Here is a 19,470-nt window from a genome sequence, read left to right on the forward strand (position 1 = left end):
TGTGGCCCCTGGGCCCAGACTGCAGAGAACATTTGGTTGTAGGTGGTCATGTGCAGGTCTGTCCCACTGTTGGGCAGAAGGGAAATCACTACCAGCCTCAGAATGAAATGCAAAGGAGAGGGCTCTTCACCTGACAGCTGCGTGTGTGAGCCTCACTCTGACCCAATGACCCATTACCAATGCTGTCACCCATTACCAACACTGCAGAGCCCTATGTCGGCATAGCAGGCCAGCTGTTGAGGCTTAATTGTGCAACAACTAAGTGGACATTTTTAATTTGCACTTTTCATTTCCTCAAGAAGCACCCAAGCCTTTGTAAGGTTCTGATTAACGTGCTCAGCATTTTAGAAGCATGAGGCTTGTTTTTATTTTGGCTCATGTCAAAACATAACATTATTTCATCATTGCAGTTACAATTTTTAGATGCATAAAGTATTACAATGGGGAAAACTGAGATTTCCAAATAGAAGACTCTGAAGTTGTTTCCCCTGCATGTGGTGACCCCATCTTTTTAGGCCTGCATACCTCATCCCTGGTTTAAATCTGATGAAAAGTTCATCCTTGGGGCTGAGGTTGTGGCTCAGTGGTAAAGCGCTTGCCTAGCATGTGCGAGGCCCCAGGTTCGATCCTCAGCACCATGTAAAAATAAATAAATAAAATAAAGGTTAAAAAAAAAAGTTCATCCTTCAGCAAAAAAATCTTCAAGAGTGAAAGGTGTCGATTTAGTCAGTCTTGGTTGATCATTCACGTCATCACAAGACAGAGGTGCCTCAGGTGACCATGTCCCCAGAAAATCTGCCCTTCTTCCTGTGATGGGATTATGGTGCAGTGGTGGGGGCTCTGCAGCAATGAGGACACAGCCCTGCCGTGCCCAGGGACTGACAGCTCCTTGTGATGGGCCCTTGCTCTCAGGAGGTCACTTCTCTGTCCTCTGGTTGCTTAGATGCCACTGGAGGCAAGGACTCTGTCTACACTGCTCTTTTATCTCTGCCAGAACAATAGGGCTCAAGTTATCTTTATATGGAAAGGAAAGAATGAAAGGAGGAAGAAGGAAGAAAGCAGTCATGACTGAGTTGTATCCCTTAGAACTCATGCTGAAGAGCTGGCCCCAAGGCCTCAGAATGTGACTGTACCTGGATAGGGTCACTAAAGAAGTTGTCAAGTTTAGCTTAGGTCCTTAGGATGGGCCAAAGCCAATCTGACTGACAAGGGCACAGACACACATGGGGCTGACCTGAGCAGGAGCAGTCCTGTTGTGCCTTGGCCCTGGACTCTGTCTCTGGGCCTGTCTAAGTGGCAGCCGGAGCATGTGCAGCCCAGGTAAAGCCACAAGGATGAGAGGAGGCTCTCGAAGGTGAGCTGTTTCCACATAGGGAAAGGAAGGGGAGTGATTATTCTCACAGAAGAGCTGAGCCCTGCAGGGTAGCCTGGCTTCACCACAAGGAGGAGGAGGGGAGGTGTGGCAAGAAGAGCCGGTCCCTCACTAAGAACCGAGATGCATGGGGAAGGGCCCACTGGTGTGCCAGTGACCAGCAGCTAGCCAGGGGCAAGCCCACTCAGGCCCACTGGGGCTGGGCTAGAGAGGCTGGAGGCAGACCAGGAAGTGATCAGGTGGTGTGCAGAGCAGACACTTGGAGAGGGACAAGGGAGGGAGCAGGGGCTCCATTAGGGTCTCAGTGTCCAGGTGGAAGGCCGTCTGAACTAGGGGTGTGGGGACAAAGTGGTGGGGACGGGCATCATGGGCAGAATCTCCAGGCAGCAGCCATCCACAGTAGCCCTGCAGAGCCCAGCACCAGGCCCAGGCAGCGTGGAGACAGGATTTGGGATTCAGGATTAGAAATACAATAGGGGTAATGTGTGGCCTGCAGGAGAAGAGCATCCCCAGCCCGTGGTCAGCACTATCTGGGTTCAAGGCTGAAGGCCTATCCTGGCCTGCTGGAAGCTGGGGGGGGGGGGGGCGGAACATGTGGCCCTCTGTGGTCCAGCCCATTGCCTGCTGCCTGAGGAGGTGGCAGGCCTAGTGTGAAGGCCAACACCAGGGGTCCAGGCCAAATGCGTGGAGGCTCCCTCTTGTTCACATCACGCTCCTCACAGGTTGGCAGGATGCTACTCCATGCTACCACATCCTCCCTCAGCATCCACGTCAAGAGCTGCCCTCGGTAGTCATCATGGCCTGGGGAAGAGGGCACACGGCAAAGCCTGCCCAGCATGGAAACCCCCACGTCAAGGGTCCGGGGAGGAGGCACCCTGCATAGAGGCTTCCAGCCAAGGCAAGTGGAGGAGGAGCCTGACACAGCCTCAGGCAGCTGCCCCCCACCTACCCCTGGCAGAATCTGGAGCCTCCTGGGTGGCAGCCTGCAGATGCCACGCGGCCAGGACCCAGGCCAGCGTCAGCAATGAGCGCCATGGAGTAAGTGCTCCCACAGGACCTGGGAGGGCTCCTACCTGTGACTCCTGACCCAAAGCCCCCACCTACTGGTGAAAAAAACACTGGATAAGTCCACACTGAAGCACGTGCTACAGAACGCTGGCTTGGTACTCATACTGGGGAGGTCACCGGAACAAGTCAGAAATTGTCCCGGTGCAGGGGGTTCAGAGAGGCACCACAGCAGGCTTGGCATCCTGGGCTGGGGCTGCCTGTGTAGTCACCGGCTCCTGAGGCGGGTGCAGGCCCACCCCACTGAGGGCCCACCCACTGTCATGTGGAGGAAGCTCTTTATGCTGAGCCCGGTGTGGGGAGAAGGCACACGTGCTTCTCATGGGGATCTGCAAGGGTAGTCATTAGAAAAAACCAGGTACTGTGAGGAACAGACTCAGAAGCAGTCTCAAGGCAAACTGACTTCCGCAGAAGGGTGTGCTACCGAACCTGGCAAGCAAGCACACTTGGGCCAGAGGTGCCAGTCCACTGTTCCTGTCCCTAACACAGCACTGGCCTTGCTCTGATGGGAGGAGCTTGGGGTCACGATCTACATGAACCGCTGATTTTAAAATTGAGGTGGGCACAAGGAAGGGCTGTGGTTAAAATGGCTTCGAGTGGATCTTACATCCCAGTTAGGGCTGAATTCTGTGTTCTAAAAATGGACCACTGGCCGCCAGAGTCTCGCAGTGGTCACAGCCAGCCACCAAGCTCTGCCAGCATGTGATCTTTGGCCCTATAACTGGACTTGATAACATGGTAGCTGGAGGTGTTCTCGGGCTCGTGGAGAGAAGACCCCAGAGCACAGCCTGCTCCTGGGAGATTCCTCCCACACTGGATGTGTCAGTCTCTTCAGGGCTGAGTATAGGGGTCTTGGAAGGACCGTCGCATCTGCCAAGATGTGCAGCAAACATCTCTTAATCATACAGGGTCATCCCACTTCTCACCAAGGACACCACCGCAGGGTGTCACCATCCACTATCCACACTTCCAAAACTGGCCTCTAGCAGGAAGAACTCAGCTCACCTGCTGATGCCCGAGGACAAGCTAAGGGACAGTTTTATTCTATTAGCACTTCCTTCAAAAGGTGCAGAACTGGCTCCTGTTTGGGGAAATGCCACACGGCTCTGACAAAACTTCCACAGTTAATCACGGAGGAGGGGGACAAGTCACCCAAAGGCCAGGCACGATTCTGAGTGTCAGCAGCTAAGCTCTGAACACCCGCAGCTCGTGGCTTTTGGTAGTAGCAGTCCTGCTCACCACTATCCTGGCCATCAGAGTCTGCAACCACCAGCAGCTGGACCATGGCTCCACATCCCCATTACACCCACCTTGACAGCTCCCCTCAGCCCTCTCGCTCCAGCTGCCTCCAGTGCTGCAGCCTCAGGTTCCAGCTGTTAGTGCAGCCAGCTCAGCCCACTGTACCCAAGATGGAAAACCACTGTAGAAAAAGCACAGCTGCCTGAGTGTTCACAGCTCTGAGCTCTGCACCACCAGCTCTCAGTTCTGTGTTAGCCACCCTCCTCACTGCCATCCTGCCACCAGCCCCAGCAGCTCTCTGTTGGTCTCAAGGCAGCCCTTCACTGTCTGGCCATGGGCCACCCTCAGGGCTATCAGCTCCGTCTGCTGCTTCTCTCAGGGCTATAGCCTCAGTGTGCCCAGCTCTTAGCGTGGCCAGCTCAGCCTGCTGCGCTCAAAAAGAAATACACAATGAGCATCGTAAAACCATCCCAAGGAGAACTTGTGAAGACCTAAGCTGCAGCGTGGACAGAAAGGGTGGAAGGTGAGGCTGCTCATATAGATGGAAAAGGCAGACTCAGCATATGCAGGGCTCAGCTGACCACAGACTTCCTGCTGAGTCATGAGGGGGGGCTCCTGCAGACCAGATTGGGGACAACCTAGGGGCTACAGAGGGGCAGGGTCATCCAGAAAGGCTGAGGGTGGAGTCAGGATGGACCAGGACAGAAGCTGCCACAGCCGGAGCTGAAGTCTCAGGGGGTGGGGGTGGGGGGCAAGGCTGGGGTGTCAGGGGAAGCCTTATCTGGAGGAGGATTCAAGGAATTCTGAGATAGAAGGGGAACTTACTCGGGACGAGCAGGGTCATACACAACTGACAAGAATTTCAGCATGCTCCTGTCAAAGTCATAGACAGAGGCTTATTTAGGAAAGGAGATACACACTAGTTGAGAGCATGGGCAATGTCAGGAGGGACACCTCTGGGGCAAAGCAAGGAATAAGCATTGAGCCACCATCTCCAGCGGGAGAGCACCGCTGGTATGGAGTTGGAGTCTTGTACTTGCTTCCCTGCTCCGGCTTTGCCCTCTGGTCACAACATGCAGTGGACAGGGGTGCCTTTTGGGTTTCAGTGGTTTATGGTCACTTCTGTAGAGACTCAGTATCCCTCCCCCTGTTCCTAAATTTCTATCTCAATGGGGCATCTGATGCAGCTGTGGCCTTCAAGATGGAAGAATAGGAGTGGCTGTCGTGCAGCCTTGGCCTTCCCGCTGTCTTCCCTGCTCTCTTCTCTGCCTCCTCTCCATTGAGCCATATCAGAATCAGGGGAAATTCTAGAGAAGTCAAGACCTGGAGGCACCAGACTTGGTAAGAGCAGAGGACAGAGGAGGTTCCCACCCACGTGACCAGGCAACGTCATCAACGTAGGTGAAACACTCCATGCCTCTCCACGAGGTCAGAGCTCACTGAATAACCATGATTCACAGGCTGCACCACCTTCAGCAGACCTCTGAATACCTATGGGTCACCTGGTGGTCATGAGCAGGGCACTCATACCTTTTACTCCAGTCTTAATTTCCATTATCTAAACAAGTCTCACCACACTTCAAATTTCAATGATATAGAAACAGGTCACAGAAAGACTAAGAAAGGGCCAACGCTCCCCAGGGTCACAGGAGGCCCTGCCAACAGCACAGGCAGAGAAAAGAGAGTGCAGAGTCAGAGTCACTGTAGGTGGCCAGACAGGACTTTAACAAACCAGTTCTGCAGCAGTGTCAAAGCAGAGGGTCCAGGTGGATGGCAGTTTCAGTCTCAGAGTGTCAGCTCGAGGTGTCAGCTGGGAGACGGCCGTGAGTGGTCTTCACTGGCACTACTGAGGCCCGATAGGACAGGAAATCAAAGGTTTATTGCTGTGGTGATTCTCCTGGGTGAGGCCCCTGATGAGTGACCAGGTGATGGGGTCAAAGAGCTGCTGTGTCCAGTCTCAGGGTGCTCCTCCTTTAACGGGTCTCAAGGGAGGGGTTCTCATCTGGTGGGGGGATTGATAAGTTCCCATGTGTGGTGTTCCTGACATGATGTGGGATGGCCACATGTCCAGGTGTTCCAGATTTAGTTTTCTAGGGTGGCATGCATAAATTATGCATCAATCTGTGCCTTCTGGTGGTGCCAGACAGATGGGGGCTATTTACTTTTACAAACAGGTGTGAAGTCATTCTACCTTGGCACCGATACTCAAAATCAAATAATTCACGGCAAACTAGTGCTTTACAAATGGAGTCATTCAGGCAGACACAGCCTAAAAACTGCTGTTCTACACACCATGGAGTGGCTCAGGAGAGGCACGGCCTGAGAACTGCTGTTCCACACACCATGGAGTCACCCAGGGCAGGCACAGCCTGAGAACTGCTGTTCCACACACCATGGAGTCACTCAGGGTAGGCGCAACCTGAGGACTGCTATTCCACACACCATGGAGTCATCCAAGGCAGGCACAGCCTAAGGACTGCTGTTCCACACACCATGGAGTCACCCAGGGCAGGCACAGCCTGAGGACTGCTGTTCTACACACCATGGAGTCACCCAGGGCAGGCACAGCTTAGAGCTGCTGTTCTACACACAGTGGGGTCACTAGGGCAGGCACAGCCTGAGGACTGCTGTTCCACACACCATGGAGTCACTAGGGCAGGCACAGCCTGAGGACTGCTGTTCTACACACCATGGAGTCACCCAGGGCAGGCGCAGCCTGGGGACTGCTGTTCTACACACCATGGAGTCACCCAGGGCAGGCGCAGCCTGGGGACTGCTGTTCTACACACCATGGAGTCACCCAGGGCAGGTGCAACTTGGGGACTGCTGTTCTACAAACCATGGAGTCATTCAGGGCAGGCATAGCCTGGGGATTGCTGTTCTATACATCAAAGAGTGATTCAGAGCAGAGTGTGTTCTGTCTTCACACCTACTGAAGAGAGGAGATAAAATCCTGAGTCCTGGTGGGTCCTCTCTGGGCCTCTCCCTCTGCATTTGGCTCTGGAGTGCAATGAGCGATGTAGATCCCGCACAGCCCAGCAGATGGAAGGACTGGCAGGTGGGGGTGTCCAGGGAAACGCCTGGTGATTCCCATCATGCTCCTTTTGCCGATGATGTCTCCCAACCATGTCGCCAGGTACCTGAGGGGGGTCTTTACCTCAGAAGACCAAGAAAACTACAGATTAGGAGGGGGTAAAGAGCAGAGACAATGCAGGAGGAAAACTCACAGTGCACAGCATGGAGAGGGAGTTTGTATCCATGCAACAGAGCAGTGTGCTATAATTAGAAACCTTTGGAACACAGGCAAGACCACTTGAAAATTAAAACTACAATGGCAGAAATGCAAACTCAGGATGTTTTCACTGCTGAGCCCACCAACCCTGAACGCTCAAGCCAGCAGCCAGACCAAGATGAGTCATGCTTCACCTTGACCCAGGAAACTCTATCAGGAGCACTGGACACATGGCCATCCTACATCATGTCAGGAACACCAGACATAGCAACTTATCAATCCCCCCACCAGCAGAGTAGAGGTGAAGCCTGGCCCAATGAAGGGCCACACAGTGAGCTGTCTCACTCCAGACCCGGCAGGGTGGCCCCCCAAGAAGTATGGGGCTGCCCATTTGCAGAGGGCCTGAGGAGCACCACCAGGCATAGATCAGGCAGGCCAAGCAGACTCAGGACTCTAGTATGCAGCTTCTCTTGGGTGCGGCAACAGTTTCCACAACTGGGTGGCTTAAACAGCACAGGTGTGCTCCCAGGTGTGCTATCTGGGTCTCTTGGGCTGAGTCAAGGTGAAGTGACTCACCTTGGTCCGGCTGCAGAGCAGAACACTCTGGCTTAGGTGTTCGGTGTTGGCGGGCTTAGCAGGGGGTTGTAGGACCATGGCTTGTCTGCCTGCTGCTGCCAGCTGCCCCAACACCTGTATGTTTCAGGCCTGTGTGGCCCTTGCCAGACACTTTCCTAGGATGGGGGTGAAGGGGTGTTAGAGATAGAGGGATCTGGCTTTGATGTCAACTCGGTGTTAACCAGAGGCAGGACCCTGGGCAAGCCACTCAGCCCTTCTCAGCTTTAGTTTCTTGTCTTCCTGCTGCGGGGTTGGAAGGTTAGATCTGGGGCCTATCTGGCATGTTTAGGGCTCACAAGTTATTGGTGCTATTAGGCAGGGAGAATGAGAGAAAGACTCTGCAACAATGCCAGGCACAGCGACTCTCAATCCATGTTCTGCTGGCTTTTACTAGTTCAATAGGAATCCTGTCTCATGTAAAACTGAAAGTCTCTCCCTCCAAACTCTATGTTTAGTGATTCTCAAACTGTGTTCCTGGGGAGTGGAAAGATGCAGATTCCTTGACTCCACCCCAAGGATCTGCAGCTCTGCACTTCCTCAGGCACTCAGGGAAGGCTGGCTCCACCACACCTCCTGGGAAATGCAATGCTGGATCAATCCTGAGTTTCAAGAGACCCCGCTGCACCCATGGGTCATATGGAAGGAGGCGCGGAATGCCCTGCATACTGGGGGCGGTGGCTGCTCTAAGAAGCAGGACAAGTTGAAGCCAAAAGTACACTGACAGGCTGATGAGCAGAAGGGAGGCAGGGCTCTCCTTGGTGACGTATGTCCAGTGCACATGGAGGGTCCAGGACAGAGCAGACAGGTTGTCAGGACTGCCACAGTCTGGGGCCCAGAGCATGGTGTCTGGGGAAAAGAGGTGTCTGGGGAGAAAAGGCTCAGTGGGAGGGTGCAGTGCCATGCCTGACCCATGCCATAGTGCAGAATCTACCTGGGGTCCCACAGGGGAGCTGATAGGGAAGGTCACCAGCAGAGGCAGCAGACCAGAGCATGATTGACAAGGTGTCCTCACCTGGGATTAAACAAAAATAGTTAGCCAATTACAGAGTCAAATTTCAAAAGCTAAAAAGCTCTTTGTCTCCATGGACAACCCACTGGCCTCCAAGTCTCCCTCTTCTGCACAGGTAACCTGGTCTGGGAGCTTCTGTCCCCACTAAGAATGTGCTCTCTCAGGACAGACCAGCCAGGGCAGGTAAAGGCAAGGTGGGGCCCTCCTTGCTACAGCCATGACCCTGGATTCCTTCAGGAAGCATGTGAAGGGTGGGGTATGGAGACCTGAGGTGGGCTGTGCTGTCACTCTTGGAGCTCAGCGGGGAGTCCGCTCTGTCTGGGCCTCTGAGTCCTGAGAGCACTGCTGTGTCACCAGGTAAGAATGCAGGGACTGTTTCCAAGTCCCTGGTCCCTTGAGGTCTCCTTCCTAAGAGGTGAGGGGGCTCTGGCCCCTGTCCTGCACACAAAGGGTGGGGGAAGGGGGAGAGGGGACAGGGAGGAAGGGGAGGAGGAAGGGGAGGAAAAGACTCCAAGTATCCCATTTTCTCCCACTGCTTTGCCCCAGGTGGGGGGAGGAGCTGCAATCAGGATCCAGGAAGCACCTTGGTGGGCCTGGGTCTCCAAGTGTCTGGTCTGGTGCAGAGGCAGGTGTGTCCTGGGCCTCCGTGGGTCCATGTGGACTTTGCCCTCCGCCACACTCAGTAGGCCCCAATCAGGTCAGCACAACCTCCTGGGTTGCCTTCCTTGGCTGCCTGTTCTTCACACACACTTATACCCTCCTGGCCGCCCGCTCCATAGGCCTTGAGATTCCCCCTACCCTCTTCACTATGGGAGACTCTCTGACAGAGCTTCCTGACTGTCCCTGCCCCCTGCCATCTGGGGAAAACCAAAGCTCATAGGCCAGTGGCCCTTGGGACTGCAGTTCTCACCTTCCCTGGTCCACCCCACCCTTAGGCCACTAAACACATTCCTGCCCCATCTCTATCTCCCCTCAAGGGAGCCTCATCTAGTCCCAGCACCCCTTTGTCCTTCTCCAGCTAGTGCCCCAGGGAGCTGAGGCAGAAGGATCCCTTGGTCCCAGGAGTCAGGGGCAAGACCCTGTCTCCTGGTAAACAAATACATATTCTCAGGGCTGAAAATCACCACACAGTGGGAGAACATGAAGATCCAAAGGCACTTCTAAAAACACTGCTGCATCCCTCGCAGAGTGGAATGCAAAAAAAAATCATGTTAAAGTAGCTTTGTCAACTGAGAATCCCCTCAGATTCACACCCCATGTCAAGACCAAAGTGGAGAATAAGCACATTGGGTCTCTCAGGCTTCGGTCTCCGACTCGGGCCTCCCCTGGATCCCACCTTCACCTGAGCCTCTCTGACAGAGGGAAAGACCTAACCAGTGTTCTGGCCATCTGCTGCAGCCTGTCCCAGGGTATGGGGCCACCCTATGCAGGATCCATATAGGACTCAGACCCCTAAAACAAGCTTCCCACCCTTCCTCCCACAGCCAGGTCCCTGGGCCCCTGGCCATTGCCCCTACCTGGAGCATAGGTTGCAACGACACACCTGACTGAGGTATGATAGAAGAAATAAAAAAGTAGGCAGAAAGGAGATGACAGGAAGGCAAGGAAACAGAAGGTAAATTTCCACACACTTCCAGGCCTGTCCTAGCCCAAGTTGGTTCCCCTCGGGGGCCAGTCACTCCCCAATCTCTGGGAAATCTGTCAGCCTTAGAATTCCATAAAATATCTCCTGTAGTCATTGAGTGCACTGATAATTAGCCCACCAACACGTAGTTTAAACAGAGATAGAGAGACAGCCATATCTGAGGAGCACCTCATCCTAGGCTGGCCCAAGAGCTCCTTGAGTGTGGACCCCACTTTCCTGAAGCATCTCTGCCTCTCTGCTCTTGTGCTGAAATTCTTTTGTTATGTTGAGGGCCCCATCTGTCCTGAGCTAAAGGTAGGGACGTCTGCTCACCCTCCTGGGTGATGTGCCAGCCTCGCAGTGGTGCCCACCGGGCCCTCCAGCCATCCGCCTCCACATCCTTTTCCCATTGGAGGTGCTCGGTGCACCCAGGGTTTGCAGTCCCTTCCTGCACCTGGGCATTGCCTCTCCCAGGCTCCAGCATGAGGGCTGCAAAGCCTCCCTGGGTGGGCTTACTGCTTCCATCTGGGCTGTGTCCCTGCAGCTAGCCCCTGCCTGTTGGTTCTGGAAGCACTCCCTGTATTGCATTTAGATAAGAGCACAGTCACTGAGAGACGTGCTCAGCTTAATGCTTGAGTGCAGGTTCCCAAGGCAAGCCTGCGGCAGGCTCGAAGCTCTGACTCCCTGAAAACACCCACACCTGGGTGGGCAGAAGCCGCTGGGTGCTCACTGTGGCAGGGAGCTCTCTGCCCCTTGGCAGGAAGAGCCTCCTGGAAGGCCTTTGGGTGGGTGGGTATTGAGGAGGCTCTGGTGTTGGGCTGAGACACTGAGGCTCTTACCAGGATGCAGTTATTGAGAGGGTGAAGGGCAGGGGGTGTGTGGGTATTGAGGAAGATCTGGTTGGGCTGAGACACTGAGGTTCTTACCAAGGTGCAGGCAACTGGGTCCCCAGAGCCAAGGTTTCCAGACGCCCAGGGCACATGTGGTGCTGCAGGGTTCCCAGGCCTGCAGAGCCCTGTGTGGAGAGACATGGGGGTCTTGCACTCAGGTTTGCACCTGGCCTCCTCCTCTGTGGCCCTCTTCAAACGCCCCTCCCAACCTGTGGGGGCTTCTGCTGTGGCCCCGAGTAGACTGCTGGGGTGTGTCCCCAAATACTACCCACAAAGCCTGTTGGCAAAGCTAGGTATTTGGGCACCTGGAGTGCATCCAGCTCCAGCCCAAGTGTGGGAGCTGGGTCTTCAGGGGACCTACTGGGCCTGACCTGTACTCAGGGCCGGGCCTCCCTTGGTGTCGGTCCAGCACACGGCATGAAGTGCCTTAGCTTGAGAGAACATGAAGAAAAACAGAACCAAACCCTGAAATCCTCATTATGCCATCCAGCAGAGCAGTTGTAGCTGGCTTTAATCTTCTCCCCTCTAATCTTCTGCTTACAGAAACATCCATTAAGGCATTTGCCCAAAGGAAAGGCCAGGATTCCATCAGTGGCTGAAGGTAATGAAATATCGATTTCACAGGTCAGAAGTGAACAAATAGCAACAATATCATAACATCCAGCATAAAAACACATAAAATAGTAAAATAGCGAGTTAGAGTTACTCTGGGGAACTAACCTTATGCCTGTGGCAACACTGAAAATTCCAGCGACCAGGCTGATGACTTGTACTGCCCTCAGCGTGAGCCTGAAAGCTAAGAAATGATTGCCCTAGAAGGTGGTAAGAGAACAGCCTCACCAGGAGGAGTCTGGCAGGTCCGCCAGCCTTCCTGCTCCAGACGGTCTCAGGTGTGGGCAGGAAGGCAGCAGGGTGTGAGCCTCCAAACCCCAGGATCAGGGAGGGAGAAAGATCCCAAGTGGGCAGCACCTTCAATGCACCCCAACCCCGCGTGGGTGGGCTCCACCTGACTGCTGCAGCCCTGTCCTCCCTACAGTCCACATCTGCAGAGTCAACCAAACACAGATGAAAATGCTTGGAAAAATCACAACAGTGGTGAACTGCACAGGCTTCCCTTGTCACCATGCCCTGAGCAACAGTAACGAATGGCTGCTCACCACCTTTGTGGTCTGAGGTGTTCCAAGCCAGCAAGTTGTGCATAGGATTCAGGCAGACACTGCCCATGTATATGAGGAAACGGAGAGACTGAGAATCTGGGTTTCTAGGGGTCCTGGAACCAACCCCACAGACACCCAGGGGCAAACAGGCGCCAGGCTCAGGTGGCCACATGGGCCTCATCCCTCAGCCTAAGCTCTGTGAGGCAGAGCCTGGGTTTCTGTGCTGCTGGTCCGAGACCTGCAACTGGTTCCCCACCTATTTTAGTCACTTTTTCCATGCTATGACTAAAGGACCTGTTAAGAGCTACTAGAGGAGGAAAAGTGTGTTTAGAGCTTGTGCTTTCAAAGATCTCCATCCACAAACAGTGGGCTCCATTCCTCAGGCTCTAGGTGAGGCTGAACATCATGGAGAAAGTGTGGCAGAGAAAAACGGCTGAGAGCAGGGCACCAGGAAGCCAAGAGACAGCTCCGCTCACCAAGGACAAAAAAAAATCTACCCCAAAGGCATACCCCCAGAGACCCCTCCTCCACCCACCAGCCTGCAGCTAACACCCAATTAATCCCGTCAGGGGATTAATACACTGATTGGGTTGAGGCTCTCATGACCCAATCATCTCACCCCTAAACCTTCTTGCACTGTCCCACATGTGTACTTTTGGGGGCAATCTCACATCCAAACCATAACATCACACACCCTTGACAGTTTCCCCTCACCCATGGGGTCTAGCCCTGATCACACTACAGGACTCCATCATGGCCTGACCTCCAGGTCCTGCTCCAGGACAAGCCCTGATGCTCTCCTAATGCAGACTAAGGCCAGGCACAGGTGATCCTGGGTCCAACACCGGCCCAGTCTCCCTCTCTGTGTCCTGTTGCCACCCTGTTCTCATCCTGTTCTCTCATGTGAATGTCCACAAGGGCAGGTTCAGAGCCAAGTCCAGAATGTGTTTGAGAATCCTGCTGTTCAGCAGGCTCCCAGGAGAGCGTGGTATGTGCCAGGGTGTCTGCACACATGGGAGCTCAGGGCACAGGATGACCCACAGCTTTGGGAGGAGTTAAAGAAGGAGCCACACTGGGCAGTCCTAAAAAGGAGCCAGACGTCGAATGCCAGATGCAGGGTGTGCGCTCTAGGTGTGGGCTGCCAGTGTGCGTTCAGGGCTCTTGGTCAAAGCCAGCATGGGCAGCAGACCAGCCGAGCCAGGCGATGGTTGTCCCACTTGGAAGGCTGCTGACAATATCGATGGCATTTGGCTTTTGGTGGCAGTGGCTTCCCTGAGGTCATGAAGTGCCCCCAGGCAGCAACAGGAAGGGGCCAGGAAATGGGGCAGGTGACACCAGGAACCCCCTTCAACAGAAATGACCCACTGGGGAAGGACCAAGAACGAGATGGAGGCTTCCGGGTGACACAGCTAGGTGACAGGGAGGAGTAGGGTGGCTGTGTCCACACTGGCTCCTTCAGGGGGCCCTGGAGTCAGTGTCTGCAGAGCATTCCCCTGTATGGCCTCCCTCAACACCCCTCCCTGCCTGCTTGCCACTCTGCCTGGGGTCTGGCTGGAGTCCTTCTGTTCTGTTCTTCCGCTGGGGCCTTCCAGAGACCATCCAGTGTCACCAGACATCACTCTGGACCTCCTTGGTTTGCAAGCCTCTGGACCTCCCCTCCTGCACTTGCTCATGTACTGCCCCTGCTCATGTGCTGCCCTGAACTCTGCTTGTCCAGATCAACAGGTGGGTTAACAGGAGGGAAGAAGAAAAGGAGATTGCTTTGACATGTTAGGCTCCAAGTATCGTGGGGAAGCCACAGAGGGACATCCAGGGGGCAGGTGGGAGAGTTCAGAGGAGAGGAGGGGCATGTTCAGAGGCCAATGATACACTGGGGTGACTGGGGTTGCTCATGAAGGGTGTTGGGGAGAGAAGAATGAGGAGGCAGAAAACTGACCTCTGAGCTTGCCAGCATCATGCCACAGGGCATGAGAAGCCACCAAGGAGAAGAGAAGTCAGCAGAGGGCTAGGCCTGGAGACACTGGCGTGAGGAGGAGGGACATCTGCTCAGAACTGTTCACAGAAGCCTTCTCATTCCAGTGGAAGGATATTCACTGCCTTCTCTGTGTGACAGACGCTGAGCTGGGCTCAAAATTTTCAGGAGTAGAAGGCTCAGAGCCTGCTTGTGAGGACTTCCACTCCAGTGACCTGGGGGCATCGATGGGCAAGTGGGGTCAGCTGCAGGTCTACAGGGAGCTCGGCAGTTGGTGTGCATTGTCACAGCTGGTAAGATGAATGGCTAGGCCAGACAGGACCACTGGGCAGGTGGTCTCCAGGTCTGGCCTCTGGAGACCGGGGGTGAAAGTGGCAGCGAAGCACTCAGTGCTGGTGGACCTATGGCTGGGGCTGGAGGCAGCAGGACAGGGGAGAGGTGTCTGGTGAGTGTGCAGAGCAGACTTCTGGGCTCTGCAGCTCAGGGAAGGGAGTAGCTCTCTGTGCCCTGCCATGGCTGGGTGCTCAAAACTGGTCAATGTGTTCCCTCATAACCCAAGGCCAGGAGTCTAAGATCGAAGAGGCCAGGTCTGCACCCTCTTAGCCTTCTAGAGGACACAGCTCCTGCTCCTGCAGATACTGGAGGACACCAGATTTTTCCCTCTGTGGTTGTGATGCTGCAGCCTCTGCCACTGGCTCTGTCACCTCCCCTTATCATGGGGTCTCCTTCCTCTAAGTCAGAGACTCATGATGGCACTCAGGGCCATGTGGATGATCCCAGACACAGTCAGTCCCCATCCTCAGGTCCTTGCTTGGTCACCTCTGCGAAGTCTTCTTCCTTGTAACACTTGTGGTGTCAGGGCTCAGGACGTGGGTGCCACACAGGCAGGTACATGGCCGGGTGGCTCAGCACTCAGATCCCTTCCTGGAAGTGGAGGGAGGATGGTGGAGACCCACAGAGCCATCAGTTGTCCTCACAGCAGATGACCTGCTTATCTTCCATAGTACTTAAGGGAACAGGTCTCCTCTCCTTTGGCTATAAGCAAGCAGCCTCAGTGTGACAGGGATAGCCCAAGGAATTAGTGATCTTTGTTCTTTCAGAACAGAAAAGCATGTCGTGACTCTGGTGAGTGCTTGGATGTGCATCATCTGGCTGCGAGTCTCCAGCTGTGAGGAGGTCTCCACCTCTGGGAACCACCCTCCACTACCTGCATAGATCCCATCAACCCACTTCCCAGTGGTAGGCTTTGGACAAGAGCCCCCACCTTCTCCTTGAGCCTATCTCAAGTCCTCGCCTTTCTTGCCTCAGCACCTGTCTCCACTTCCCGGGCTGTGGTGTGGGCAATGGCTGGACTCAGGCTGGCAATGGTCAGAGCCAGTTGAGGTCAGAGCCAGGAGGAAGAGGGCTAGTCGGTTGGGTGGCTATCAGGACAGAGGCCCAACCATGTAGATTGAAAGCCACAGATTCACTATGTTTTAATCATCTGCTGGCACTGGGCTAGTCAGAGGAAAGTTCAAGCCTGCGTCTGCAGTGTGGGTGGGGTGCAGGACAGTGCTGGGCCCCTGAGGAGAAGGAGAGCTCCTCTCCTAGGCTGAGGCCTCTTGTCTCTACTCAGCCAAAGATCGGTAGGAGAGAGGGAGAAGACCCTCACTGACCAACTACCCTTTGACATTTGGAGCCACAAAAAATCCAGTCTAAGGAATTTGCTTATAAATAGGCCCTGAAATAGGTGATGTGGACCGAGCAAGATTACCTGCAAGGTGTGGGTGGAGGGCAGCCTCCCCAGCCCTGCTTTGCTATGTCCCGGGGTCTGAGGCCACTGTCCAGGCCTGAGATGCTAGGAATCTCCCCAATCCCTGGATGGAACCAGAGTGCAGACTCTGGACTCCCAGTTTCCTGGGCCCAAGTGGGAGTCCTGGGCAGTATAGAACTGCCCACCTGGGGACAGTAGGGCTCACAGGTCCTGGCTTTGTGTTTTGGAGGGTGCCACATCCACGCAAGTCTACAGATGAGGTGGCTCTGTCTGGCTTTTTTTTGTCTGCTTCCTCCTGGCCACCAATGCTGCTTCTTGGAAGTGCTGCTCCTGTCGGCAGATGGCCAGCACCTTTGAGGTGAGTCCAGTTGGCCATTGGTGCGAGACTTTACTCATCCACCAATACCAAGGTGCTCCTGGTGCACCTGGCCCTGGTCTGGCCTGCAGCCTGTGTCCCCGTGAGCTGAGACAAGATCTGGAGGAGCAGCCCTGGACAGATAGCAGGCTCCTCCCCACCTGCACTCCTCCTGCTAGAGGTGCAGACCCCTCTTCCCACCACCCTACACGCCCTCCTTCACCAGAAGGAAGCCTTCATGCAAACTGGTTCCCATCAGAGTCTCATGAAGTTGGGGTGGATTCTGAGGCTGATGGGTCCACTGTGTATTCTAGAAACTTCCATATGAGCCCTTCCTATTTCTCAGGAAGGCACTAGGAGCTGGGTGTCTCTTGGTGTGGACTTGACACATGACCAAGATGCCCTGGTGTCCACCCCAGACCAGGAATGCCCACATGCCCAGAGGAGCTCACACACCCCCTTGGCACTGAGGTCCTTGCCATGGGGCCCTCTGTGCATTAAAGAGGAAGTCGCAGAAAGCAACAAGACTGGCTCTTCTTGGTACTGGCTCTTTTCTCAGGAGCTGACAAACACTAGGTGACTTTCCAGCAACCCTGCTGGCCCATCAGAAAAGAAACCTTGCTACAATATCATGCTTGTCATGCTGGGATTTTTATTAAGTGACCCAATTTAAGAACTTTTATTTACAAAACTTATAAAAAGAATTTGGACATCTATCTTTAACATAAATACAAATCCATATTCTGCATAAATTGGTCACAAACGGGCGTCTGGGGTGGTCAGAGCTGGCCTGGCCTCCACAACAGTTGCACACCATTGTGACTGCAATCAGCTAAAGCCTGTTCTCGCCTGCCAACAGACACAGGTGCCCCTGTAAGCCTGCACACCACCTCCTGAGCCCGCTGCCTCCCAAGGCAAAGCTACCACTGCCCTCACAGGCTCCAGCTGGCAGCCAGGACCTGGGCTTGTGAACAGCAACCTTCCCAGCTGGAGAAGTGTGAGAAGGGCTGTGTTGAGCAGTGGCCTGGGGACAGTGTGTGTGGGGGGAGTTGGTGGCAGAGAGGACACATGCCAGGCAAGGCTAGATCTGTGATAAGAGAAGCAAGGTGCCAATCAAGGGAATTGCTCAGCTGCCTCCATTAGCAGGGGCTGACAAGACAGGGGGCTTTAGGGGACACACAGGACTTCTTACTCCCCTGGGTACTAACAAGGATAAAGAAGGTAAGTTAGAATGGAAGGCACCATATGGAGGGCTGCCTGCTGGCCAGTGGAGATCAACCTGATCTGTCCGCAGGGCCAAGGCTGCAAGCAGCGCAGGCCTCTGGTTGGAGGAGCCTGAAGTAGTGAGTCAGAGACAGCAGAACCTCATGCAAGCCCAGAGCTCTACCTGGAGGAGTCTGTCAGGCCAGCGGACACCAGCCCAGGATGCTGACTGGAGGAGATCCAGCTAGTGAATCAGCCATCACCAGGCAGCATCAGAGGGTCAACGGTACCAGGAAGCCAGGGAGAGACAGGTCTTCAACCTTTGACCCCAGGAAGGGGTCAGCCTGCCCAGCCAGATGATTAAAACATGACTAATGGTTTTCTTTAAAGGAGAAAGTTTTTTTTTTTATATTGACCAGGAAGTTGCATCTGCGCTGGATCCCCAGAAATATCAGCCCACCCTAGGGACAAAAGCCAGGATGAATATTCGAGCGTGGTATTTGAGAACTTCAAAACTGGCTCTGGCGTTGGCAATTATCCGATCAAAACCAGCAGACAAAAGCAGCAGAGAATACACAGAGCACCTTGCAGTGCTGGTGTCTAAGCAGGAATCGAAATGGAGGTCAAAAGTTGAAGCCTTGGAAGCCAAAGTTCTATAGTTACGTCAAAAACTTCTGAGTAGGATTTGTTCAGGATCAATTAAGAGTGGGAACTTATCTTCCCAGTTGCCAGCTCAGGAACATGGAAATTCTGAAAGTACATTAACGCCGATGGAAGATTCTGGGTGTGATTTATTGAGTGAACAGAGAACTGAGTCTTTGGAGCTATCCCCACATTTTGTTGACAGCTGCACACCCCCACTTTTTCCACTACCTCTTGTGAAAAGACCTTGTGCTGCCCCAGAAAATCCTTTGTTTTCTCACATGCAGTTCTTACAGCATCTGCTTGAACTAAAGAACTTGACAGAATCAGGTGGTCTGAAAACAGATTTAACCCACTTTGAAAAAGACTTTTCCACAGTCTCTGATTCTGTTTGTCAGTTGCTGGATGGCCTGATTGCTTTTCATCGTAACCCCAAACTTCCCTTTTCAAGCTTTTGGACAGAAGCTGTTGGTACTTTAGCTAAACTGACTAGTTACTATAACTTATCTAATTTTATTCTTGTTTTTTTTAACAGCCAAATGTTATTTTAAATACACACACACACACACACATACACACACACAAATACAATAGAAACCCAGAAATCCATGCCACATGGTAGGATGAATACCCATAACTAAAACTTTCTCCTTTATTTATTTATTCCATTTTAGAGAATAATAGAGCTAGACTATATTGAGTGACATAAGATACAATTACTTAGCCGGTAGGCAGTGCACAGGCAGAAGGCAGGTGCTCTGGCCAATGGGCCCTGGTTCCCTGGTTCCAGGTGAGGGTCCCACAGTAAGGGGCTTCCAGGACCAGGCGTGTTTGGGTTCATGACGAGGCCGTTCCCATAGGCACCTTGGATTCTCCTACACTCCCTCCTCTTGCTCTCCCTCTCCCTCCCTCTTCTCCCTAGCATTTCACATTTGCTCACATTTGCTCACTTCCCTCGCATCTCCCAGGTACTCAGCCAGGCCCACTTCCCAGGCCTGGCCTGGCTGGGGAGCTCCGTCTTTCTCTGCAGGTCCTGGACATGGCTGCTGCCTTCTGAGTCTGCCGCCTCATGGGTGGACTCAGGCTTGCTACAGAAGTCTATTTCTCGTTTTGTTGAGGGATCTCCCTACATCCTGTTGAGCTTGGAGGATTAGAGTGGGGAGTTCGAGAAGGCAAAAGACGTGGGCTTGTATGATCTTTTGATTGACTTCAGGCAACGTCGCAGAATAGGGTGGGACTTGTCCTGCCATGAAAGTGCTCATGACACCAAAATAAGGCCCAAAGTCCCAGGAGACAAGAATGTCAGAACTGCATCGTGTCCCTTGCCTAATGGCCTGTCCAC

The 19,470-nt window shown here is 53.7% G+C and overlaps 1 pseudogene; it reads left to right on the plus strand.

The window, feature by feature from the left end:
* The first annotated feature begins 17,965 nt into the window (after window positions 1–17,965).
* On the plus strand, window positions 17,966–19,185 carry LOC114102515 (meiosis-specific protein MEI4-like; annotated as a pseudogene).
* The last annotated feature ends 285 nt before the right edge of the window (window positions 19,186–19,470 follow it).

The sequence above is a fragment of the Marmota flaviventris genome, chromosome 12 (genome assembly GCF_047511675.1).
Source record: "Marmota flaviventris isolate mMarFla1 chromosome 12, mMarFla1.hap1, whole genome shotgun sequence".
NCBI classification, from domain to species: domain Eukaryota; kingdom Metazoa; phylum Chordata; class Mammalia; order Rodentia; family Sciuridae; genus Marmota; species Marmota flaviventris.